Source organism: Amblyomma maculatum, chromosome 1 (assembly GCF_055883805.1).
Source record: "Amblyomma maculatum isolate TAMU_Amacu chromosome 1, ASM5588380v1, whole genome shotgun sequence".
In the NCBI taxonomy this organism is placed as follows: Eukaryota; Metazoa; Arthropoda; class Arachnida; order Ixodida; family Ixodidae; genus Amblyomma; species Amblyomma maculatum.
The window spans coordinates 300,650,083-300,676,625 of NC_139344.1; the positions used below are offsets into that span (position 1 = coordinate 300,650,083).

The 26,543-nt window shown below is 46.1% G+C and overlaps 1 protein-coding gene across 3 annotated transcripts in view; it reads right to left on the reverse strand.

Moving 5' to 3' along the window:
• The window catches only part of Oat (Ornithine aminotransferase precursor), an 83,874-nt gene that overhangs the window by 54,543 nt on the left and 2,788 nt on the right, over positions 1-26,543 (reverse strand). Inside the window, exons 2-3 of one of the 3 annotated variants that reach the window (XM_084589056.1) lie at positions 8,717-8,838; positions 5,852-6,144 (exon numbers count right to left, since the gene is read on the reverse strand). The exons of 1 other annotated variant lie outside the window; for it this stretch is intronic. The gene's annotated coding sequence lies outside the window, so the exon portion shown is untranslated. The remainder of the gene's footprint in view (positions 1-5,851; positions 6,145-8,716; positions 8,839-26,543) is intronic. One more of the 3 variants, XM_084588356.1, reaches the window with a different exon arrangement.

The window sequence follows — 26,543 nt, forward strand, 5'->3', positions numbered from 1 at the left end:
TCCCCATTGTGACAAACATCCAAAGTACTCCTGTAGCTGCAGTACATAAGGTGACAAAATGGCCCATATGCCTGAAATAAATCAATCAGACTGAATAGTCAGCAATGAAGTTTCATTGACTACATGATGACAGGTTAAACCTTTCTAGTTTATTCATGCTGTTCTAAACTTGACCATTTGAGAATGACAGGAGAGCTTTTATCGTCTTGGCTAGTCTGTATGTGCATCTTTATTCAGCTAAGCGTAGAAAGCTATCAACAAGCCTTCCCTCCCATCCCCACTGCCTGTGATACTAGAGAGAGTTTCGCAGCAGCAGAAGAGTGCTCTTATGACAGAGGGACAAAGAGAATAAGAAAATACCAGCCACTGAAGCAGATGATGTATTTTTTATGTCCACGACTGAGCTCGTAAAACAAGTGCATGACCTTTGTCATGCTGGAGAAACGAGACCAGCAGAAAGCTGTAACTTGAAACTTGAGATCACAGAAAGTTGGTGCAGTCCAGTAAAGAAAGTGGCTCTACAGCACATGATGCTTGAACAAGGTAACCCACTGCCATCAAGAAGAACACCATGGAGAAGGCTCCAGCATCTTCCATGCCAACTAGGTGAGCTGACGGAAATATTTCAAGTAATGATGATGAAATAGAGAAAAGGAGTAAAGCTTTCTCCTAGGAACAACAACATGCGTAGCAGCCATTGGAAACAAGTGGTAGCCTACCATTTCATAGCTAACACCCTTGTGAAGGGTTTTACTTGATGCCCTGAGTGAAAAGGCAGCATGTGGAGGCAGTGCAGCAGAAGCTCCAGTGGAATAAGGTAAATAAAGAAAGGCTACTACTGGAGGCAATGATAATAGCTTGTTGTTTGGTGTCTCAGCTTTGAGCATTGTCTCAGAAGTCAGCATTGGTGTACAAAAAATTTGGAAGCCTTGCCAAGCAGATGTGGTTATGTCGACGGATGTCATGCTAAAGCTACACCATTACTTTCTGCAAGAATGCAGGCATAAATCTGTCCTTACTGGCAGGCTTGTACAGGCCTGTTTAGAGAATTTGTTTTCAGTAATAAGAATGTGTGCACTTGTGTCCTTATGATCCAAAAAATGCCCTGAAGCCTAAAGGTTCCAAAATTTTCTGGCTATGAAATATACAAAAGCGACTTGTATGCCAATCTGCTATTGATTACTGGGAGGCTTAGCGCAGAACAGACGAGGACAAGAGAGGCACACAGGATGAGCGCTAACTTACAACTGAAAATGGAAGGGGATAATGTACGAACTCGAGGAAAAATATGTACATGCTCTATAAAGCGCTGAATTTGCATGACTGGAAAGATAATCAATCTAGGGCCACCCAGAAGCAGATAAAAAAGAAAAAAATATAGAAAAAATTAAAAATACCAGAAGCATAATTCCAGAGCGCCCTGTTTTTCATGATGGCTGCGTTCCTGCTACCCTTAGCTGCTACATATATTTCATGCTCCGTTAGATATTCAGCTCCATTATTTATCCACACCCCAAGATACCTGTACTTATCCATTATCTCCAGCATGTCCTCCTGTATGATATGTTTGCCGCCCTCATTATCATTAAAAATCCCAACTTTTCACGCACATTTTATTTTCACCAAGGAAGGGATACATGGCGAAAAAGGGGGACGGGAGAAAAAGCTGCACAGCAGCAGCTTGACAATGCTCCGGCCACCCAGGCAACAGGGACACACTGTTTGGCATAACATTTTCTTCAATGATTGCAGAGATTAAAATTCATTACACTGTCACATACAGATGCAATATACAAATAATATATAATTGTATGCAAAACTATGCAAACACAAACACAAAATTGTACGCAAACACATTTAATATTATACAATGAGTTAAGTAAATATTATAGGCTGATTCACAATGAGAAAAAAAAAATACAGGATAGAAATACATTTTTAATGTTTGAGGCAAGCTGTTTACAGGAATATTTCTAAGATATGCTTTTTGCTCAGTTTCATTACGGTTATGTTTTTCTTTGTGAAGTCGTTTAGTGTGTTTGGAAGTGTGTGAGCAATTCGTTGACGGCCATAGTTAGTTCGTGAGAAAGGAATTTTCCATGGCAGTTGATGGCGGTGAGGGTAAGTATAATGCTGTTTCTGTAGATTGGCTAGTGTGAGAAAAGAATCGAGCTTTCCTTGTACTGCTCTAGAGTAATTTCTTATAAGTTTGTATTCGTAAATATTGTCAGCTTTTACTATTTTATTTTTCTAGAAAAGAACTTCAGTATGATCATAAAACGGTACATTTTCTATTGCTCGAACGGCTTTTTTTTGCAACAAGATTAGTCCGTTCAAATTTTGTGAAGTCGTTTCTCCCCATACCAGGGTGCAGTAGCTAAGATGAGACTCGAACAAGGCGTTAAACAATAGCTTTTTAATTTTTGCTGGAAATAAATGGAGATTTCTATTCAGGATACCTACCAGTTTTCGCACTTTGGAGCAAACATGGTCAATGTGTGCGTTCCAAAGCATGTATTCAGAAAAAACAACGCCAAGTGTTTTCACAGATTTCGCTGTATCAATAACATATGGACCAACAATAATTCTATCAGGCACTTCAACTGATTTACCTAGTGCACGAAATAGAACGCATTTTGTTTTTGACTCATTTAATAATAAGTTATTATTTTGTGCCCATTCTTGTACTTTAAAACAAACTGAGCTTGCATGGGATAAAATACATTCCACATCGTTTCCCATAAAAAATATATTACAGTCATCAGCATAGATAACAAAGCGACATGATTTATCAATTAGCACCAAATCATTAATATAGAATAAAAAGGACCGGACCGAGAATGCTACCTTGTGGTACCCCAGATTTTATGGACCTTATATGGGATTTGTGTTCATTAATCTCGACGTATTGAGAGCGTGAGGATAAATATGATCGGATGAGTTGCGAGCACGTTCCGCGGAAACCATATTGTTCTAATTTATGCATTAACAGGTCGTGATTAACGCGATCAGAGGCCTTACTGAAATCTAAGTAGATTCCTAAAGTCATCAGTTTCTTTTCTATATTCTCTAAAATAATTTCCTTTTGGGTAAGCAATGCTCCTTCAGTAGACCGTCTTTTCCTAAAGCCGTACTGATATTCAGTTATTAACATGTGTTTTTGGGAAAACGTTTCAATTCGCTTATTAATAATTTTTTCCAGACCTTTAGAAAATATTGGTAGAATAGATATTGGACGGTAGTTACTTAAGTTGCGATGCTGTCGCCACCACTCCGAAGCCACAATCCTGCTGATCCTGCGATTGTGCCCAGGTTAGCTTCGTGGCATGCCAGACGTGCTCTTTGCCCCGTTGAGGTCCAGGTGTTGTGTGGTGGTTTGCTCCCGTCTACTGGTTACTTAACGTTGTTTTTGCCCCTTCCTTGTATATTAGTATAACACGTGCTAACTGCATATTCTTTGGGAAAACACCAGTCGATAGGGCAACATTATACATGTGGGTTAGCAGTGGTGAAATAAGATCGATCACATGCTTAATAGGCCTGACTTCTAGGCCGTCTGCGTCTATGCTACGACTATTTTTAAGGCTGTGAAAGAAAAAAAACTTATTTCGGTAGGACAGGTAGGTTTAAGGAACATGCTATTAGGCGTGATTGGAATGTGAGCAATGCATTCATTATGGCACTGGCCGTTTCCTATTTCACTGAAAAGTCGTTAAAACAGTCTGCTAGCTCCGAGCCTTGCGTGACTTTGCAGTCTATGACAAGGTTATCAATGAGGGTGGTACTATTTCTTGCATTTGGAATTTCGTTTAATTTCTTCCATACTTTATCACTCCTCTGAAGGCAATCCGCGTGAAAAATACGGTGATAATAATCTCTCTTAGATTTCTCTTTCTCGCTATTCAGTTTATTCCGAAATGCTTTGTACTGTAGCCACTTATTCAAATCGCGTGTTTCAAGAAATTCATGGTACATCTTATTCTTCTCGTTTATTTTCTAATTAAATCCTGGGTAATCCATGGTTTTCGAGCTTTTTTGGGTTGATGATGGCTTCTAAAAGGAAAGCAACCGAAATACAATGCTTGAAACCTAGATATAAATTTATCGTACGCGGTGTTCGCGTCTGAAATGTGACAGATATCCGCCCAGTTAGTTCGGATAATTGTTTCCCTGAAATTTTCTAGTGTTTCAGGAGATATAAAGCGATGCATTTTCTGTTGTATATTTTTATGTTGAGTGGTTTTGTTCTGTAAGAACAAAAATATTGGGAGATGATCACTTATATCGCAGCTCAGTGTCCCTGATTATATATTTTCATTAGATGAATTTGTAATGAACAAGTCAAGCAAGGATGACGATGATGCAGTGATGCGTGTTGGTTCGGAAATAGCATTGTAAAAGCCACTGCACTCAAGTATTGATAGTAACTCTGTTCCTTGGAGGGATGCTTTCTTTAGATCGATATTGAAATCGCCCCCGATAGTTAATATGTATTTTTTCTCATTTGCGTATGTGAGAAAATGATCAAAGAATTCAAAAAAAGATGTGATGCTTCCACTTGGAGGACGGTATATTGCGGCGAAAAGATTACCGCCATTTTTAATGCAAAGTATTTCGTAGTCTTGGGTAATAAGGCTACAGTCATTTAATATTTCACACTGTGATGACAAGGTCTGTATGGCCACGCCCCCTCCTCTTTTTTCTTTGCGATTTAAATAAAAGTGCTAATAACCAGGAAGCACAAAATATTCTGAGTATTTATTATACCAGGTTTCAGTAAGATAAATGACATCAAAAGCTAAGTTGCAACTTCTCAGTAACGCAAGTATATCATCCCTTTTTGATTCGACTGATCTGGCATTTAAGTAATTCCAAACACGTGTCTATGTTTTTTCGTCCAACAAGACTGATAATATCTTGGGGATAGATAAAGTTGCTAGGCATGGCTGATGTAAGCATTAGCGAAAACCTGCTAAGTGGAACTGCTGCCATTTATCTTCTCTAGGTCGCTTTCTCAAACGATCGGAATAATTTGAGATGTTTCAGTGCGCCGCGCGAAAATAGAACCATTTCTTGTCCAAACATACTTCCAGCCGTGTTCGCGTTTGCGAGCGATGGCCGTACCTAACAGCTTTTTCAGAGATGGGCACAAGTGCTCATTTATGAAGTAGCGTTTGTCAGCCTTTTTTTTCCGAGAAAGTTCAAGGACTTTGTCACGTTTTTCGCAACGCTGGAACTGAACAATTATGTTTTTCTTGTTTTCGTCTTTTGTGGGCACTCTGTGGCACACATCGATGTCATTTTGTGTTATGGTTTCCCCAATCGCTTCACCGATTTTTCCTAGCAACTGTGCTACATTTTCATTTGGCTGCTCCTCAACTCCTTTTATTTCTAGATTTCTGTTGCGTGACTATTGCTCGGATTTAAGGAGCGCTGTTTGGGTTTTGGTCAAATCTTTCTCAAGCTTAAAAAGTTTGTGCTGAAGCTTTTCATTTTGGCTTTTGAGTTCTTTGTTCTCACTCATGCTTACTTCGAGCCGCTGGTTAGTCTCATCAAGTGTCTTACTCATGAAATTCATGCTTTTTTTCAGTTCATCTAGCTCAGTTTTTACGCTTCTCAGTTCAGATCGAAAACTGCACTCAAGTGCATCTTTCATATTTTTCATTTCTGTCATCATTTCGTCTTTCAAATCTTGGAACAGTTTAGCAACTTCTTTAGTCATGTTTCTGCTCGAACAATGGCACTGTTGCACGCTAGTAAAGGCACTTCAAAGGCACTGGGCAAGGCACTGGGCAGCAGTGACAGCGAAAAGAAACGAGTAGAAGTATTTGCGTCACAATAGGCCACTAACCTGGAAGATGTAGGAAGATTTAAGCTTGTGTGTACAGCGCTGTCACCGCTGCCAATGAGCCGTTCACTGCTGTCGTCCGGGTTTTATAGGCGTTATCCACGGTGTCACGTGGTTCCGCAGCTGACTATCGTTGTCCAGCTTTCATAACTGTCATGCAGGCTGTCACATGTGGCCAGCGGTTGAGAGCGTGGCGATCAAGCCGCGTATGCGATGACCAGGCTGTTGCTGCGATGGCAATTCCAAGCGCTCGGCAGAAAAAACACGGCCTTGCGGTGAAAACTGCGTCTGTGTACCTGGAAAATGTAGGAAGATTTAAGCTTGTGTGTACAGCGCTGTCACCGCTGCCAATTTTTGTTGTTAAACTTCAGACCTAATTTATCTCGCTCCGTGCCGCAGATATCCAACAACACCTGCAAATCTACCCTGTTGTCACCGATTAGTACTATATATCGTCTGCATACATTAGTCCTGGTAATGAATGTTGGATAAATTCTCCTTGCTTGAAGAAAGAAAGGTGGAAGCCGAGTCCACTCCTCTCTAGTTTAGCCTCAAATTTTTGCAGGTATAGCATGAACAACAAAGGTGACAGAGGACACCCTTGCCTAAGCCCCCTCTACACCTCTATAGGCTTCGACACTTTTTTTCCCATTGTATAAGCACCTGGCTATTTTTATAAATATCTTTTAAAAGATTGGTTACTCCACCTTCCACACCTAACACACCCAGAATGCCCCTTAAGTCTTCTTGAAGTACACTATCGTACGCTCCTTTGATATCCACAAAAGCTAGCCATAGGGGTCTGCGTTCCTTTTTTGTAACCTCAATACACTGTGTCAATGAGAACAGATTGTCCTCTAACCTCCTTTGTTTCCGGAAACCATTCTGCAGCTCCCCTAGCACCCCCTCCCTCTCTACCCCATGCCTGTAGTCTGTCCTATATAATCTGCATCACCCCCCTGTAGATCACTATGTCACTGTTACAAGAAGGTAGTTGTTTATGTCAGCTTTGTCCCCCTTTCCCTTCTATATCATACTCATCATGTCACAGGATCGTTGAGACTCCTGTCTCCAGCATGTGCACGCACGCAGCTAGCAGATCGGGCCAACAATGAGTGGCGATCAGGGTTATGGAAATATTGTATCAGTGCAACAGCACATGCTCCGGCCACAGATAACACCAGCATTGCCTACACTGCGTCCATTGCGACCCAAAAATAGGCAGCCATGCAACAAGGTCAAGACAGTTAGCCAAAATGTAGCCAACATGAGCCACCGTAAACTGATGGGAATTTTTTTTCATTATTTGCAATTAAAAAACCACACAAAACAGTAAATGTGTGACTAAAAATAGAGACAGCTGACTAGACCAAGTGACGCAGCAGAAAACGAAAACAGAGATGGAGCAACTGAAGGAACATGCTTCAGTACTCCCTCACACCAGTTTAAGCCCTTCATTCATTCACATCACTACTTGTACGTGACAGCACTAGAAACGCGGGCTTTGTTCAAACCGGTGGTGTCCAAGTTCTGGCGGACATTGCGTCACGGCGAGACTTTGTCAGGTGAATTTTGACGTCCGGGACGCTTCTGTGGTTTGGTTTCTGCTGGCATTGCTTGCAGACGTGCGATTTCGACCTTTATTATCTTGGTATTTGAGCTCAAGTTGCTGGAAATGTGGTGGTGTGCTCAGCTTCCAACAACAACTCAACTAGAACGCGATACAAGATGTTCGGAGTGCCATCGAGTCTTTAACGGCGGAAACAGTTGGCCATTGCGATCCGCCAACTGATCGTCGACGGCGAGCTGCACATGCAACACGAGGCTTTATTTCGAGCATTTTGTCAATGGCAAGTGTTGGATAGCGCTGTGAAAGCAAGGGTTTGCTCTCGTTCCGGAGCACCAAGTTCTTGCTTGGGCGACTTTGGCTATGCGCTACAGCTGATGATGACGGTAGCAGCGAGCGGTCATTCCACGCCTTCAAAAGGTTCGCAAATTGTGTTGTTTGGCCTCCATCAGTACAGCGCGATATGATATTATAAGCACTGAACAATTTTCTCCCCGGCCATTTCTGCTAAATGCAAGTTTCTAGAACCATGGCCACTACTTACCAATCAGTTGTCGACGGTTGGTCTCGTTGCCTGACTAGGCCAGCGTGTCAACGTTAGCAGTGGTAAGATTTATACATTGTTGTGTAAGCAATTATTTGCTGATATAACTCCAGATAATGAAACATGCTTTCACCAGCAAAACACTCAGGGTGAGCACGCAGGAATTGTGGAGAAATACAAGCAAGATGGATATAAGCTTTCCTGTTGTGCAGAACTATGTGGTGCAGTGGTGCTTATTCTTGTCCTATGTAGAAAGAGAGACCGTTAAAGACTGTTGCAGGGATAAAAATTAACAGCATTTTTCTATACTCTGGGTCAGAGTCATGAAAATCTTCACTCCAGGAGAGCACTAACACTGTCCAGCTATTTTCATCTTTCATTCTATGGCAGATACAAAAGTTAACAGCTGAGGTACATGGTATATGTTCAACAAAGCAGTTTTATAATGGCCTAGGTGCTACTAAATGTGCATGCGAAAATTAAATGAATGTCTACATAAGCTACTTGTGATGTAATATAGCCAAGGTGCTGCATACATGAAGTTTATGTATTTTAATTTGTTGCGTGGCCTTCAGAAGGAAAACAATTGGCGCTGGTGGCCATTGGCTATCTCAAGCAGCGCAAAATTATGCAAGGTAGGCAGAGGCTGGCCTAGCCAGCAGCTTTTATGTCCGTAAGGGTAAGAAGTATGAATCTTGCCGAGGCAAGATTTCTGTGCTCTGTACCATGCGTTTTCTTACAGCTTGCTATTACTCACCCACAGGTCTACTGAAGCTCATTTCTACAGCCTGTACTAGGCATTTTGTCACAATTTACTATTCTTCAACTTCCAGCCTTGCTTGGAGGTCATTAATCACATGCCATAGAAAATGCCGTATTCTGCTGGAGAAAGCAACATGAGGTGTAATTACAGTATGAGAAATGTTTCCTATTTCCAAGAATCTTTGCTCTTTCATGGCTGTATAATAAAGACTAGTAACTTTTACTTTTGGCTTTTTTCTTGTGCCAGACTCCCTCTTGGTGCCCGTAGCAAAGCTGTGCTAAGCATTGAGACCTTGCTTTCAATTGATGTTTTCATTATGAAGAATCACAAGATAAGTTGACTTTATGCCTGGCTTTTCATACTTGACTCATTTACCTTGAACACATTTCATATACAGTAAAAGCTCGTTAATTCGAACCTTGATAATTCGAATTTTCAAATAATTCGGAATACACTACTTGGTCCGGCCAAGCTCCATAGAGATCTGTGTACAAAAAAAGCTTGCTAATTCAAGCGCGAGTCAGTTCCGCAAGAAATAATTCGAACTATGCACCGCCGCGTATGGGCGGCTTAGCGCACAGCATGTGGCAAAAAATAAGAAAGTCCATCAGAGAAAGAGCGGCGTCAGCGAGGAAATGTCTTAAGACTTTCCATGCAGATGGGGACATCTCTCCACGAAAACCTTTGTCTTCTTAATTCCACAGCTACTCTGTGCAATTCCTAGTTCAGTTATCAGTATCTCCTCTAGCGAGTGCACAGTTTCGAGCTCCAGAAGCAGGATTGCGTATGAGGATAGAGCGATTGACGTATATCTGTTTTTTGAGGCCAACTCGGTTCCGTGATGGCTGCTGCGGCACCGCCAGTTACAGAGGTGCGAGATACGAGCGGTACGAGATACCCAAAAAAAAAAAAAAAAAAACGACAGCCATCCCATTACCATTTCCACACAAATTTTGCAAAAAAAGCGCGCCGTAATTTTTTCATTCTAGTTCTTTTTTTTTTAGTATGTAGCACTACCAGCCGCAATCATGGATTTCCCCGATGTCTGTCCAAAGCCGCTCTCTCTTCGTGGAGAGACAAGTTGGCGACGCGTGCATCATGCTGCTCAGCGTTGAGGAGGCGGAGTGGCCACACAGCTGTAGCAGCAGCCACTCTCTCCCTGTCTCCATGAACTTGAAGAGGAGAAAAAGAAGGTGGTGACGCCCACCTCACGCACCTTAACAATGAAGGGGTGGAGTGGCCGCATAGATGCACCCAGTGAGAGAGTGGGGTGTGTCACAGTTGCAAACGTCGCGGCAGTCACAGGGTAGCTGTGTACAAGCGTGTGTTACTCCAGGTTGAGCAGTCGTGTGGTGCTCGCACTTCAAGTTTGGCACCTCTCCTCGCATCAGTCACTCCTAGACTTCACGGACAGCAGACGTATATGCCCGGTGCTCCCTGGACCTCGGCTCTGAGCCGCTCACCGTGTCGTGAATCAGCTTGTGCTTACCTCACCACCTTAACTGGCGCTCGCCTTCAAGCGCATTTCCCTGCTCTTGCATTTTCTTCGTCCTGAAGACCTTCTTTCACTGCTCAGAATGCCGAAACTCTGGAGCATCTGTTTTGTTCATGCCCTACATTCTCCCTCAAATCACTTTCTCTCCTTTTATGATCCCACCTCAGACCTTTCGGATGCAGAGCAGTGCATTGCAAAGAGGGATGCAATACAGTGTGCCTATTTTAGTTCATTTGTAATAACCACTGAAGATGGTGTAAAGAAAGCTGAGGCCGCAGCTGCGTCACGTTTGCTTCACGCCACAATGGATGAAGCCAGGCCGTCTGGCACTGCGGCGCAGGTTCGCCATGCCCGATGTGCTGAAGTACAACGGCTACGAAGACTGCGGGAACATGAGTCTACTGGTTCTGATATTGCAGCTGAATGGCGCAACAAGTGTAAGGGGGGGGGGGGGGGCACAGAGAAGGACGATAGAAGAACTGAGAGGAAGAAGAGAGGGGGAGGCAGATAAAGGTAATACTGCTGGCACAGGTCACAGTACCCTCTGTGGGACAGCCTCGCTGCAGTCCACACTGTTGTCCCCAGCGCTTCTTGGGCTGGGTTGTACAGTCATCCACCACCACCGACGCAGACGCTCTTTGGATGCCACTGTCTTAGCCGGCGCTGTCCTCGTTTGCAAACCCCAATGCCAGTGGGAGGGTAGTGCCCTCTGGGTGCAACAACAGGCGCCACGCTCTTTTGAGCCTCTCTGCACAGACAGGGATGTGTCGAAGCACTGGCAATACAGAAGGGTTCGGAGCGCCCCTGTGCACGTCTCAAAAAGTAGTGCATTGCCCATGTTGTTGTCATAGTAGTTCTCAGGAGCCGGATTGGCCTTGCAAGAGCAGTAAAGTTCCAGCGTCGACTTGCTGAGCATGGCAGAGCGCCACTAGTCGGTTTCCACATTGCGCACTCGCTGCCGCGCTGTTTGGCTCAATTTTTGAGCACCTGCTACTTGAAGCAGCTGGGCAGTGAAGCCGAACTTGCGGCTGAGCGTGCACATTTGGGAGGTCCACGTGCTCTGGGCACTCCTAGGCTAGCTTGCTGCTCGCTTCACATGCCTCGAATGACAACCACCTTAAGTTGCCCTGGATGCCCTCAACTGCCACAAGTCCATGGCATCCCAGTGCCACGCGTCCTACCTCCCGTTGCCCTCATTCCAGCCACGCTCGAGTACCAGCCGAGACACAGACGACAGCGTTGATAAAACGTCAGAGCCGGGACTCGCACAGCCTTCCATAGCTCGCGAAGAAGCAGGTACCTGTTGCACCCCCACATCGAATGCCGGCGCAGCACACACTGGCTCTCCAGCAGGCTCATTGTAGATGGTCCTCATGCGCCCCCAGATCTGGCGCCGATGAAAGGATGACACCAAGGTACCAGTACTGGGCAGCTAGTGGAATAGCCTCATTTCCTGGCAGGAACACTGGGTTCATCTCTGACTTGCCAGAAAACTGCAGGACTGAAGACTTTTTCGGGTTGAATGGTGGTCACACCAAGATGTGCAAGGTGGGTGGCACTAAGGGTGACAAGCTGCTGGAGGTCGCTGGCTTTTTCCGCCAGAAGCACTAAGTCATCGGCAAAGGCCAGTCCAGGCACAGGCAGCACCCAGGAGTAGGGAAGGCCCTCGCTGAGGAACCTAAACGGGAAGCCCAGCCCTGAGTCGATGAGGCTTCACTCCAGCAAGCACGGGGAGAGCAGACACCCTTGCTTCAGGCCTCGACGCACTGGAACTGACTGTGAACGAACTTCGCCCAGGCATGCAACCACAGTGTTTTCGGCGTAAAGCCACCGCAAAAGGTCTATCCACAGTGAGGGCATGTGCAGGGTCGACATCTGACCCAGCATCAGCTTATGAGGAACGCTGTCATAGGCCTTGGCAATGTCAGGAAGCAGGCCACCAGGCCCAGTGATTCATTTTGCGCCAGCTGAATGGTCTGGAAGAGGGTGAACAGGCTGTCCTCGAGGAGACAGTTTTTCCTGAAGCCGTTCTGTAGCTCTGTCAGCGCACCAGAGCTTTCTGCCCAGGCACTCATCTAGCTCTTCACCACGAGAGTGAAGAGCCGATACATCACGCTCGCCCCTGTTATGGGTCGACAGTCCTGTAGGAGGTGGCATCACCCCCTTTTTTCCGGATGAGGTGGACTCGGCTGCATAGCCAGTTCGCGGGAACAAGCTACCTATTCAGAATCTCAGTGAATATGTAGGCCAGGGTGTCGCATGCAGTGTCTCCTAGGCTTTTCACCAGGCCCGCCGGAATCCCGTCTAAACCTTGTGCAGTGTGGGCATCCATCTGGGCAAGTGCTCGGTCCAGAGCGAACTGCGACATCTGCTGGTCGAACTCATAGTCAGCCTCGTTGCCTGGTACTGTGGTGGTGCACCGGACGTGACCTTCCGGTACTGCAGTCGATGGGGAGCCAAACAGCTGAGCCACGTGTTGGGTGAGATGACCTTGTATCTTTGACTGGCTCGCCGGTTGTTTCCTCTCTTAACAAAGGCTGGGCGGGTTGCCTGTCGAGTGACGACACATATCTCCAAAACTTACGGCTTCCCTGCGGTAATGACTTTCAATTTGATGTGGTCATATGCTAGAATCTTGTGTTGCAACACCTGCTGCATTGCTCGTTTGAAGCCGATGTATTGGTCCCAGAGATGTTGGCACTCAGCAGTGGGAAGCGTGCTTTTCACCGCTGCTCGATGCAGACGGTTGGCTTCGCAACGCGCGTGAAGGGCAGCCTTCACTTCCCCATCCCACCACCCTTTGCGTCGAGGGCCGCCTTGTGAGTTGAACCGAACCTGATATATTCTCATACTGCGCCTGAGCTCAACAACATACTGATCATAACTCTCAGGTGGCGCAACCTGCAGTCGAGTTTCAAAGTCCTTCGCGACGGTACGCTGAGGCCGGGAGGTAGAGTCGGGATGGCTCACCCTGCTCCCTGTGCCGGTTTTGTCACGCCAAAGCAGTAAAGGTGACCTTTATAAGATTGTGGTTACTGCTGGCGCTGAACTGTCCCTTCTCGTCTATGTGCACACGCTGGATATGTTGCGCCAGCTTATGGGACGCAACCACATAGTCGATGCAGCTGCAGCTGTTCCTTGCACACCACGTAAATTCACCCACGCAGTCAGGGCGGAAATTGAGGACTTCCAGCGACAACTCCAGCGCTGTCAGTAGCAACGTTACTAGAACAAATTCAGTTTCACAGCTTCCCATACCGCCCAGAGGAGGAGTGTGTCCCAGGTGGCCGTCGCGAGAACTAGCGGCGCTGCAGTCAACTCTTGCTCCTTGCCGGATGCAACGTCTGCTACACGCGATGCAAAAGCATGGAGCGGCCAGCACACATGTAGCTTTTGCGTGCTGCCGTTGCACTGTACATGGCTGCAGCATAATTATAACTACATTACGATAGTTTTGGCTTCGAAGTGACGCATTACCTTGGAGAACGCGTTTGTGCTATGCAAAATTCACTTGTTAATGCTTTGAAACAAGTGTGAGCGTCGTCAGCTTGCTCACAAGCACTGTTTCTTGTTTTACTGCCTGGCCTGTGCTTTGCAGTATGTTCTTTCAGGGCATAGATCCTGTCATGCAAACAAATTAGTCAAATTTTCAGTGCATAGGAACACACTAACCTTAGAAGGTAACGCAGTGGGTGTCACGTTCACTACTGCGCTGCTCAGCTTGCCTCCATTACATGCAGCAATCTGCTAGCTTGGGCAGCCTCTTCATGTAGTGCATGAAGTCTGGCTACTCGTGTCAAACGATATAGTGAACACAGATTTCGAATAAACCGCCTCCGTCGTCGCCTAATCAGACGCGCTTTTCTTAATGTCTCACTTTCGAAGTATGGCATGCAACATAGTTCTGAATCGGCACTCTCGCACTTCCGTATTTAGCAATGGAAAAAAATTATTCCTTTGTCGTCTAAAACAAACACAGTCAGATCAGATGTGAATAGTTATTTAATGAGTTTACTAAGAGATGAATCAGTGAGAATGGGCGTGTGCACTACGAAAAGAAATGACTGAACAAGCGCATGAGTCTATTCATAAAACTTATATTTAATCAATTCGCGCCCTTGAGAGATTCCCCTCCCTCTTCTCTCTCTCTCTCACACACACACACGCACGCACGCACACACACGCACGCACGCACACACACACACACACAGAAAACAAAACGACAATTTTTTACTGCTTGTAGGGGAAGTTCATGTAACTTCAAACTAGCAGTGGAATGCAGTTTTAAAACACGATATTCAAAGTATCTACAGCGCTGAAAGGGCATTAAAGTGAATTGCATGAACCAAAGCACTAATAAGCGCTGCACAACAAGAAAAAATGAGTAAAAATGCAATATTGTCAACAACACTATAATGTCGAATGCTAATGAAATGCAGCAAACAACCAGAACTTGACTTCATCAACATAGAGAAACATTTCAAGTTTACAAGCAATTAAGAACATTATACTTCTTTTGGGAAATATCTGAGTAGGCAGCATAATCCTTTTTTGTGTCTAGTGGGAAATGAGCGTTAGCGTTCCTAACTTCCCTTGTCCATCTTTTTTCTTTTGCATGTGATTTTGTATTTCTTCAACAGCAAAAACCATATTTGCAGTGAATTCACTTCAATGCATGCATTAAGGAGCTCACATGCTTGGTTGGTAGCATATCTTGAGCTCATTCAGAAGCTCATAAGCTTTTGTGCTTGCCTGCCTCACAAAAATACAGTTACGAAGCCGTTCCGACATATCATACCTCAGTCCAGGCAGAAACTTGACGTGCGAGAAGGCCTAGCTTGTAGATGCTGATCTAGATCCTGTTCTCTTTTTATATGCTTATCTTTCAACAATGAGAAACGCCTTGATGAACCATGAAGAGGCGATAAGCTGCACTCCCATCGCTCCTAACTCCCTAATTACCCAAACAGCAGCCGAGAGTCATCCCTTCAATCGAATAAAGGCTTTATACATTCATTATCTTCCTTTTTCTTCTCAGCTGCCGCAGCTCGCTGCATTTTCTACGCCGCATGCTCAGTTATTTTGAAGATATGTTAACTTTTGTGATCATCTAGCTTGTCAAATTTCTCTTCAATTCTTATGATGTAATCTCTCTTCTCATTAGCTCTGAGTTGGAAGCCCCGTGCACAATTTCGCTTCATTGACATGCTTCAGAAGAGCGTCTACGTAATCAACGCTCAGTTCACATGATATGAGAAGTTTATGCGCAACATCATTGCCGTGACAAGCGCTCAATGACAAATGTCTTCTCAACAAGCAAATTTCTTCACCCTCATGGCTCGTCTATTCATTCGTCGCGAAAATACTCAAATTTTCTTCGAATTGCTGGTACTGCGACGAACTCAAAATGATCCAAACCAAAATTCATTTGTGCAGCTCAGCTGTCCGATTTGCGCTATATACACTGATAGGCTCTAGGAATCTTGCAAATTCTCTACTGGCACTGCTGTCGAAACACATGGGGCAGCGCGATTATTAGGAAGCTTTCTCTTCGGTATATGCCTTTTGCATTCGAAATATGTGCCAGCAAGAAAATAAAGAGCCTTGCTAAATGAACTATCACAACAGTACTTGAATATAGTTCCTTTTCTAAATGCAGATCAGAAATTGTTCACTTCGAAGTAAGTTATCTGTTATGTGCAAAGCTTGTGTCCACCTTTTATTCTCGAGGAAGTCTATCAGTGACACGAACAAATGACGGACTTCCAAGTAATCATTTCAATAGGCTTCGTTGCCCCTGGTGTAAAGGATGCAGGCCAGCATAAAGAGGCCTGACGTTAAAAAAATATAGCAGGAAGCTTTGTCTTACGAGAGGACGCGATAGCGCCTTTAACGCCGTCTCTCCATTCTGCCAATTTTAGGCACCTAGAGGCTGGCACGTAGTTGGCAAAGCGTACGTCTATTTGTTTTTTATTTTAGGGTAAAGATGCAGCATTTTCTCGGCAGACACCCTACGTTTACAGTGAACGGCATAAAATTGGAGGCACACATGTCGGCAGCTTGAATCCCTGACACAATTGGACTGAAACTGGACAAGAAGGTGGATGCTAACTAAGAAGCGAAAAATTTCATGACAGCACGCTGAACGCTGCACAATGAACGGCTACATCATAATTTAATATGTAATAACTTGCACATCACAATATCTCGTAATAAAAAAAAAATTAAACCGAAGAGCAGACGTTACTTGAACGCTGGTTCTGGCGAGCAAGTCGACAACGCTGTCACACTTGTTTCACGGCATTAAATTTTGCATCACACAAACGCGTTCTCGGAGGTAATGCATGCCTTCGAAGCCAAAAACTGTCGTAATGTAGTCATAACTGCACTGCAGTCGTGTAGAGTGCAATGGCAGCACATAACAGCTACGTGTATGCCGGCCGCTCCATGCTTCCGCGCCGCGTGTAGCAGACGACGCGCCCGGCAAGGAGCAAGAGTCAACTGCAGCGCTGCTAGTTCACGCGACCGCCACCGAGAGCACCTCTCTGAGCGGAGCTGTGAAACTGAGTTTGTTCTAGTAATGTTGGTCAGTAGTAAGAGGTTGCTGTTGGGGTCTTGGAAGCCGTCCAGGGGCTGAATGTGGCCATTGAAATCGCCCATCAGCAGCCCCTGTTTATCTGTAGCCCAACGGCGCACATCTTCCCTTATGCAGTCAATGATGTTCTCATTGTTTGTGCTGCTCCCGTGGTTGACCGCAAGGTACACAATGCCCAGGAAGACTGGGATGCCCAGTATGTCCCCAGTCACCCACATATGTTCGCTGCACACGCTCTCGAGCGCAATCCAAGAAGAACTGGCTCTCCACAGGACACCTATTCCACCGCCTTTGTGGCCGTTTGAGTCGCGGTTGAGGCCAGATCAGTGCCACCACTGGTGGATAGGTGGTTCTTCATCCTCACGGAGGAGGGCCTCCACAAGAGCGTATACTGCCATATCTTTACATCCAGGTGTCTGTATAATTCCTCCCATTTACCGGCTTTGCGCGTACCAATGAGGTTGAGAAAACACAGGCTATGTGTGACGTTGCACCCTGGTAGCGACGATGCTGGTTTCGGCGTCTGCAGGACCTCCGGCGGAATTCTACGAAGGCATTCGCATCGCTCCGTTTCTAGCATCGGCCACTGGAGCACCAGGTGTTGGTAAACCAGGTCCCAGACTATGCGGGAGAGGTCGAAACAGCACAGAGACCAGGCGGCCTCCACAGGAGCGTTGCAGGTAGAGGGCCAACACCAGGGTGTGCTGGCCACGGCGGACGCATCATGTTTACCCGTTAGGAATAGGGTGGAGTGCCCGGTGGCGGTGGGTGAGGCGTGCCCATCGCACTGCTTAGTTGAGAGTGTTCGTCGAGGGGGGGGACCCAACGAGGCATCCATGTTGCTCTCGAGTCTTGTGTTGTAGCGGGGGGCTCCCAGCGGTAGCTGTTTGTGTTCCTTGCCATGGCGGTTTGATTGGGCTCCATCGACGCAGATGGGGGTGCCGGGGAGGGATCAGTGTGAGGGAATGGTCGTGGCATCCATTCCCCCAGAGGGTTTCGACATTCATCTGCGTGGGGCCAGGAGGTGTTGGGGCTGATGGAAAGATGGGAAAGGGGCGCTTAAAAAAGGCAGAGCATGGTGGGCCATTCTGACTGCGATCTGCTGTGTGGTCTCAGCCAGATAATGAACTCCATCCTGTGCAAACTTTGGCTAGGATCTGGACATGTGTGTGACGTCCAGAAGCGTTGCACCTAGTGCCGTGCAGGTGCTTTTGAGCTGTGCATTGAGCAGCATGGCTCTAGCCTGAACATCCTTGCCCCGGGTTTTTACTTCAGGAACCGAGCAGATGACCAGGTCCATGGTGAATTGGTTTAGGAGGTCCCAAATTGGTTGGGTAGCCTTGTCCGGCTCTTCACCCTCAAGGAAGTCTTTAAGGCCCACATGAAGCATGACTAGGGGGGCGGCCCCTTGCTCCTCCTTCCATGTACCTCTGAACTAGGCGGTGGGCATCTGCAAGTGTGGCCGAAGTAGCACATCGTTGCCGCACTCGGCCTGTGTCCCTCAGCCGGCGGTGGAGAGCTCTCACTATGCGCTCGGCAATCCTGTCCCCACAGACCAGGATACAGTGCTCGGTTTAACTATGCCATCTCTTTCGTGGGAGCTTGTGTTGGTGGCGTTGTTGCTATTTGGTGTGTCCTGGTTATGGAGCTTCTGTCGCCTCATGTCACGGGGCTGGGCATCAATCCTGTTCGGTATTTAAGGTTCCATGTTTCTGTGTTCGATGGCGCGGGTTTGCTGGTTGTCCTTTGTCCCGTCGATCAGTGTCTTGGGGCGGCGAGCCATCGCTGCCTTGGCTTGTATGGGCTTCCCCCGGTTTACAACCAGTGAGGTGGACTCTTGTCACAAGATTGCTATGGCCGGCGGTGGCCTCTGTCTGGCTGCTGGCAGCTCTGCAGGGCCCCAGGTTGCTCCGCTGGGGTGTTGGTGTATGGGTAGGCTCCGTATGCTGTTGGTCTCCGGTTCTGGGTGCCTCATTTGTCTCTCTCGAGGTGGACGATCGGGCCACTTCACCCTACGCACCAACAGGCAGATGGGGACTGTTGTCTGCGTATGGGTGGGGAGGCTCAACTACGCTGGCACTGACTCTCACGACACCGTTGTCGAGACTATAAGACCTGCTCTGGGAGGCCGCCCGCCAAATCTCTAACTCCTCTTGAAGAGCCCTCCATGCTGCACCCTCTTCATGTAGCCTCGCCAGTCGTTGGTTGTCTCTCGGCCGTCGAAAACAGCACTGATAGTGTGCAGATGCTCTTCGAGAGTTGTCAGCTTGGTACAGAGGCTGCAGATGAAGGCTCCACTGGCTGCTGCTGACGTTAAGTCGGCGAACGGGGTCTCATCTATGAACACCCACCTGCTGCATGAGTCGCACTGAATGTCCGGGCTGACATCCCGTGGCTGCCTCTCATTCTTTTTCGGGCACCCCCTCATGGCACTGTTGGTGGGGGATCAAACTTCGCTATAATGCAGGGCCCTGTGAAAGCTAACTAGAGTCACTGGAAATTTTTCAGAGTACCGCAAAGGTGGTGGTGGTGGTGTGCCCGCGGCGCCATTTCCCTTCCAGACAGCCGGGCCCGGCCGGTGTCTCAACGGCGAGTGACCGCATTCGTAGGCTTGGAATGTGTTTTTAAGCTCAGCAAAACGGGAAGGCTCTGGCACGTTTATTCAGAACAGTGCAAACACTGATTGTGCGGTCACTAACTTTATTGCCGTAGTCAGCAATCGAGGGGAAAAAATAAGTGCGGGGTAGATCGGCGAAAACGGCAGGTCACCTGCTATTGCAAATCCCCGGTCCTTTGAATCGACTTGTTTTCTACGCGCAGTGCTGGGGTGTTACATTATAAAATGACCGAGTGTGAAATAGAATGTTAGCAAAGGTCGCAGGAACATGTGTGTATATTGTTAAGTCATGGAGAATGCCGCTCGTCGGCGCCGCAGGACCAGAGAAGGTAAAATATGGAGCAAGGTGTGGATCGTTATCATGCTCTGAAAGGATGAATAGCTTTGTATAAGCAGCATAAAGTGAAGCAGCAAGTTCGCCGAGATAGCGTAAACAAAATAACATACAATGTAGTATCGCCGTCGCTGCGCCAAGAACGCCAAGCAGGCTTAATTTGTTGAAGCATATTGTTTTGCGCGAGCTTAATTTTTTTTTTTTTTTTTTTTGCGCCGCCATCATTAAGCGAAGGAAAACTAAAGCACTGGTCTCGCCCATTTTCAACGTGAAACAAACAAAGAAAAACATGGCTTAATATATCATCGCTATCACTGCGCGGTTGTGAATATTGTACTTTTCATTGTTTCATGGCGTCGCCTGATGTTGTTTCATCGCCGTACGCCTTGTGCCGCTAATTTGCCAGAACCTCGCTCATTACCTGCCGTCAAAAATTGAAATGACATCAACATCGTACATTGATGGTTGACACACATTGTCCAGAAGTTGCCAGCTGCGAGCACACAATAAATATGGTTGGTTGGTTTAGTTTTTTAACATCCCGAAGCGACTCAGACTATAAAACACTGCAGTGAATAGCTCCGGAAATTTCCACCACTTGGGTTTCTTTAACGTGCAACTAGAAATAAATGATTAATAAATATGTGCATAAAGCTTTATACACCCCCGTGGGCAAAAATAGTATATTCCACGCGCTGCGAGAAAACTGCCCGCCAGATTTTTCCGACAGAGAAGCAGTTATTTCTGAGATGTGCATAACATACCCTCCTTGGTATACTTTCCATCTAGTCTGAGCAATTTTCTGTGGCACATTTTCTTATACTGAAGAAAATGCAATTGTTGCGTCTTTTGTCCACGACTGTACGTTTACATTAACAATAAAAATAAAAAAGGAAGAGGTGCGGGCGGTCATTGATCCGCACACGAACACGCGCCCATACGCATTCATACACGAGTAGAGTGTGTGATTTCGCATAACTGAATATAGATGTATCTGCTGCCAGCTGGCTAGATATTTATCTCACTGTGAGGGTAGCTTTTGCCAAATTCCGCAAGTAAAACTGATGCTGCATGTTCCTGTGCTGTACATATATTGCGTTGGAAGGTAAACACATGTTGCGATCAGGCGCACCATGTTCACGTTGAGTATTTCCTATGCTTCTTTCGCGGCTAAACGAAAATAATTTGAAACCAATGAACCAGCGTATCTCGCACAAGAGGGTGTTCCTTGATGGCACGAATTTTCGCCGGTCGGTTCTGTGAAGCCACAATGACCACCAATGCAGATCAGGATATGCTGCTGGGCGAGTTGGTTATTCATTGTTAGAGAAAGAACGCTAGCAGACATGTGTGTCCTCCTCTTCCTTGTCCGTCGTCTGCTAGCGTTCTTTCTCTGACAATGCAGATTGCTTTTTTGGTTCAGGCACAGAGAACACACCTTTCCTAACTCAGGCCTGGTGCCACACCCAAAAGCACAACATAATCTCTCACGTGTACACTGCGAGAAATAATCGAAAAAAGAGGAACTGCAGTACACGACACGTATTCTGCGTGCCCGCTTGGAAGGGATATGGAGACGCGAGGTCACATGACGCACATCGGCCAGTAGGCGAGCCAGCGGCGCGCGGAAAACGAATGCGGTACTCTGAAATTTTCCAGTGACTCTAAAGGCTAACTGATGGCCAACGCCACCCAGTGTCGCCCAGGCGAAGTCTGTACCTGGATGCCTTGTTCACAGGTGGCGGCAGACGTCCGACGTAGGTGGTGTTCCTGTATATGCTCCTTCCTGGAGCACTACTAAGGTGCTATCGCTCCGCGTTCGCGGCCTTGGCAGCATAGGCGGCATATAGGTCCGGATAGCGCGCTGCGCTTTTCACTGCGAAACCTGTCTCTTGACGGTTTGAGCGCACTTTTTGTCTAAAAACAGTCTTGGTGGAAGACAATCGTACCGTCCTAGTACTGTGCGGAGAAAATCATACGCTCAAATAGCGCTCGAGGAAGCGTTTAACAAATACTGTCTGGTCCATGTCTGCTATATATCTAACTGTTTTACTTATTCAGCTGAACCGGATAAGGTCTTAAGCAGAACACATATTGACTTCCTGATATCCAGCGAGAGAAGAAATTTAAGACAACCACCTAAAGTTGACACGTTGGTTGCAATAGTTTGTTAATCTTTGATTAAATGATCGAGTCCGAGCCGGATTCAATATATTGCTATGAAATATTCCTATGACGATTTTATTTGATCTAGAGCCACTCGATTGCGATCCACGCATCGCGATTGCGGATGTAAGGTATCGTATGCATCTTCCTTCTGAGTGAGCACTGTCAGCTCATATCCCAGGTGGTTGTCCCGAATTATGAGAACTATATTCTCAATCGCGATCTAACCCGGAACGGATCGACGACAACTGTTATTGTCCGTGTGACACAGGTATCAGAAAATACCTTTAATATTTTACACTGTTCATTAATCCAACTTTGAATTTTATTTACTCTTCGATCTTTTTTATGGTCCATGGTATATCGCGATGCCGCAGTCAAGTGCTACGAACGTCAATATGTATACGGGCCTCATGCTTTCGGATAGGTTACGTCGACGTTTCTGAAATTCAGTCATGCTTATTGCTAAGGTGATATATATCAGGTTAGTGACGTTTTATAGCGTCACATATATGCTACAGAAAAGAAGGGCGATCTTGCTTTTTCGTAACATATATTGCACGCGCGCATGTTTTCAAAGATCGCATGCGACAATAAACACAGTCTGAATCTGACTTCAGTTTTTTGTTCTTACTCTTTATTCATTTGTTTTATTAGGAAGTCACTTAATTGTTGCTTCATACATAAATGATTATTATGCGGTGTGCTTTCTTTTGTAACAGAAGGAAAGGCAAGAAACAAAAGTGGTGATTGTACCATCGATTCTTTTTTTTTACAAAGTCTACAATATAGTAAAATTTGAGCAAAAAGGCGCAGCAACAATAAACAAGTAAAAATATAGAAATGCACCGCTAAAGGTTTTGGAGAAAGGCCGCACATATGACACCGCAATAATTTTAAAGTAGTCTGACACCAATTTTTGGTGGTTTTTTTTTTTTTTTCACTTGCTAATGATGCGCTAGATATTCCTGTATAATTCTCCACGTGGTTTCTCACTTACCACCGCTAAGTAATTTATAATTAATTTTACTTTCTTCACCAGTTTCGGCTTCGCGGTTTCAGCAGCCGAGCGGTTGTTGTACGGTCACAATTAATTGTCTAGGTCACGCACGGGATTAAAAAAAAAAAAGCTTCAACCACAGACTCACTTATTAGCTCCTCATTTTGCGCTTTCAATAGAGCCACTTGTTCTGCGCTCCATGCCAGTTTTCTCTTAGCTCTTCTCAGAGCGCGAGAAATGTTGCAGCATTTATTTGGCTAGTTGCATGCTTTTTCCTTCTTTCTGCGTATCTTGTGTAAGCCTCCGCTGGTATTTGCATTAAGCGCAGCTAACCCCTTCAGAGTTGACGGTCAAGCGACACTTTTTCTGCAAAATATATTCCCATGAATGATATGTGCTTCCTGAATTAGCTGGTTGCAGGCCACATTCGGAACAAAGACGTACCCTGCAGTGCACTCTACCTATATAGCTCTATCTTCAGCTTTAGATATTGTTGTATTGTACGTGCTTGTTTTTTTCTTTTCCGACAATATACACTGTAGTGTCCACAGAACTGCGTTCAGGCTTCCAAAAGTTATCACCTTTTCTATGTACAAAGTACCAAAGTTTTTTTTTGTTTTTTTTTCGGCTCGATAACGCGCGTAGGCTACAGATCCAGCAGGTGCTTCGGTTAATTTGGTCCAAGTTGCAGGTATGTAAATTGAGTCAAACGGATCCCGAGGCTCAAAGCTGCACGTCTGCTGCTGCGGGCATGAGTTCTCGCTCGGCTCTTCTGCTGCCAGCTCCTTGGAAGCATTGTCAAACATCCTTGACGGTGCATGGCTGTCGTCTGCACCACTGGCATTACTGGCACTGCGTTTTTGTCGTTTAGCGGCCGGTTGGTCACAGAGGTTCCTCAACTTCCTTTTCAATGTCTTCTTAGGCAGAAGATGGTTCGGATAAAGGTTGAATAGCGTTGGCACGGTTTCGGGATTAAGGCGTGGTCTATCTCTAGCGAGCTCGTTGACGATGCCGTTTACTGTCACTTTGAACGTTCTCTCGATGTAGCTCTCCTCAAAATATTTTTCGCAGACAACACACGTTGAAGTCAACTTGCGGTCCTGTCTTTTAATCAGCCGCTTCCACTACGCAAGCTGCGTAGGGTCCGATGGCACACCGAACATAGAAACCTAGTCCTGATTCGAGCGGTAGCCACTCCGACAGAGCGACACAAAACATGTCTTTTCTCTGCCCTGATGCTTTATTTTTAGCATCATTAGTTGTTGCAAATTTAATTCTCTCACATGAATGCAAGGAACAGAACGACTAAAACAAAAGAACAGCGTAGACGCGTCCAAAGCGTTCCCTGCACCACCGTCCGCAATTGACTTTGGTGCAATAGTGGTGCCACTTTGGCGAAAGAACCATGGGACCTTCTGAAGAGGAGGTGCATATGTTGACGGTGCTAGCAGACGACACGCGCTGCTGATGAGATGCTTGTAAACATCGATGGTCCACTTAGGGACATTTTTTCCCGTCGTCATTCTCCGTGAAAATGGAGAGTTCCTCCCGAGTTCAAGGCTGAATTATCTAGCAGCAGCGCTTCAGTTGTACGGGAACTCTGTTATTTGCGGTCTGTCCGAACCAGTCGATCAGTCTCGGTCTGAACCACGATGTAATAACTTTGTTGCCACAAAGGAAAGCATGGAGTCAGGTTCCTCGTCCTTACTGTTGGAGGGTTCCAGAAATTCCTTAAAAATGACTTCGACAAGGTCGTCCATCACCTCACAAGGCACGAAAATAGCCATACCGTGAGAACTTACAGCTTGCGGCCAACGGGAACAAGCGAGCAGACGACAAGGATAACACATCGCGGGCTGATAAATGAAGGGGAAATGAGGATGCTCGTTATAATACATGTATAACGAGCACCCTCATTTCCCCTTCATTTATCTGCTTGTAGCTTACGGGGGTCTCGGCTCTGGCGGTCTTGAAGCCATAGGCAGCGCAAGAGGGTTCTAGCACAGCTTTCGCCCTCGCTCTTGATCACGTTCTACATGACGCTGGCGGTAACATATAGAACGTTCCACGTCCACCACTATGGTTGAGGGTGGCGCTGGTAAACACTCTCAAGGTTCGTATACAGAAAACATTAATACCAAAGAAAGTAGCAGGTGGGCTGATTGCAAACACTGCATTCACTCAACCGGGTAGGATGAATGGTCGGCAGTCAAAAATGTTATCACGTATGGCTCGCAACTTACGCCAGTCTAACTTCTCACGTCAGAAATGCGCACCGAAAACCGTCATAGCTTTAGTCGCAGTCTTTTTTTGTTCTGTTTTGTGAAACTTGGTTCTGCTCAGAGTTTAGAGCGGCAAGGAAAAACGAGACCCATGCATAACCCCAGAAATGAGATAGCTACGCCGCTCATACTGTCACTAAGGGGGTGTTTCTTCGTCGACCAGGATTTATCACGATGTTTTTCACGATAAAGTAACTGACTTGATATTACCGAGACCTTAACTTAATTATCCTCTCCTTCCAGGGCATATAATCTGGAGGTAACATGTGCAAGTTTATCCCGCCTTTGACCGTGCAGTCAGAACACATCGGTGTATGGAAGACTCGACTGCTTTTATGTTTTCCTCTCGTACTATGCGCCCCACACCAAAATAGAAGTTATATTATTAATTTATTGTCATGGCAGCGAGCCTAAGTCAACTCGAGAAGCAGTTACACACTACAGGAGCTGCAGTACCGAGCTCCACGTAAAGAATTTTCGCAGATGACGCAGCAGCAAGCTGGAGGAGAACAAGCCGTTTCCGAGTATCCCCCCAAGGGCGGTACGGGAAGCGGCCGCGTGGCGGCGGCATTGTACGTGAAAGTTGCGAATAAAGCTGCCGGTGCCGATGCTGCACCTGAACCACCTGGTGCTGCACGCTTGCGTGCGGCACCGCCGCAGAACTTTACGGGACTGTCGCAGAAAGTGCAGCTGAATTGAACGGACCTCTTACTGGCACCAGCAGAACTTTTTCAGAATTGGTGCCGAGAACCAGTTCTGAATCGAACAGACCTAGAATATACCACAAGGTACAGTCACCCTGATTTTTAACAATATAGCGCGACCGTTGACCGAACTGCTAGTCAGCGCCTTATAACGGCTATAGTGTGGAACACGGCGAGAGTTCGCGCACGCGCGCGAAGAGAGAGCAGTTTCTGCTACGCTGTTCCGATAAGAGGACACACGCCCTGCCACAATATCCTTTACGAAAAGCCGAAGGGCTGTAGAGCAAATGCGCATGAAATGTGACACTTAGACGTAATTTGCCTCTTTTTTTTTTTCCTACTACGAAAGGCCGCGTTGGCGAAGCAGAGTTAAGATAGGAAAAATGTAAAAGAAAGCAAAAAAATTACGAGGAACTTATGTTACTAAAGTAGTGAAAGGCGAAAGCCTGAGAAGTCTCATTTTGTCTAGCGTTCCTGCAATCTGCACTTCCACACTTGAACACGCGAAGGAACGCCACGCGACAGCCGCCGCAAAAGCGAGACACACTTTGTCCATGACAGTGTATGAGCCATTAAAGGCTTTCGCCTTAATTAACCAGCATGTGGAAAGCATTGCTTGTAATGAGAA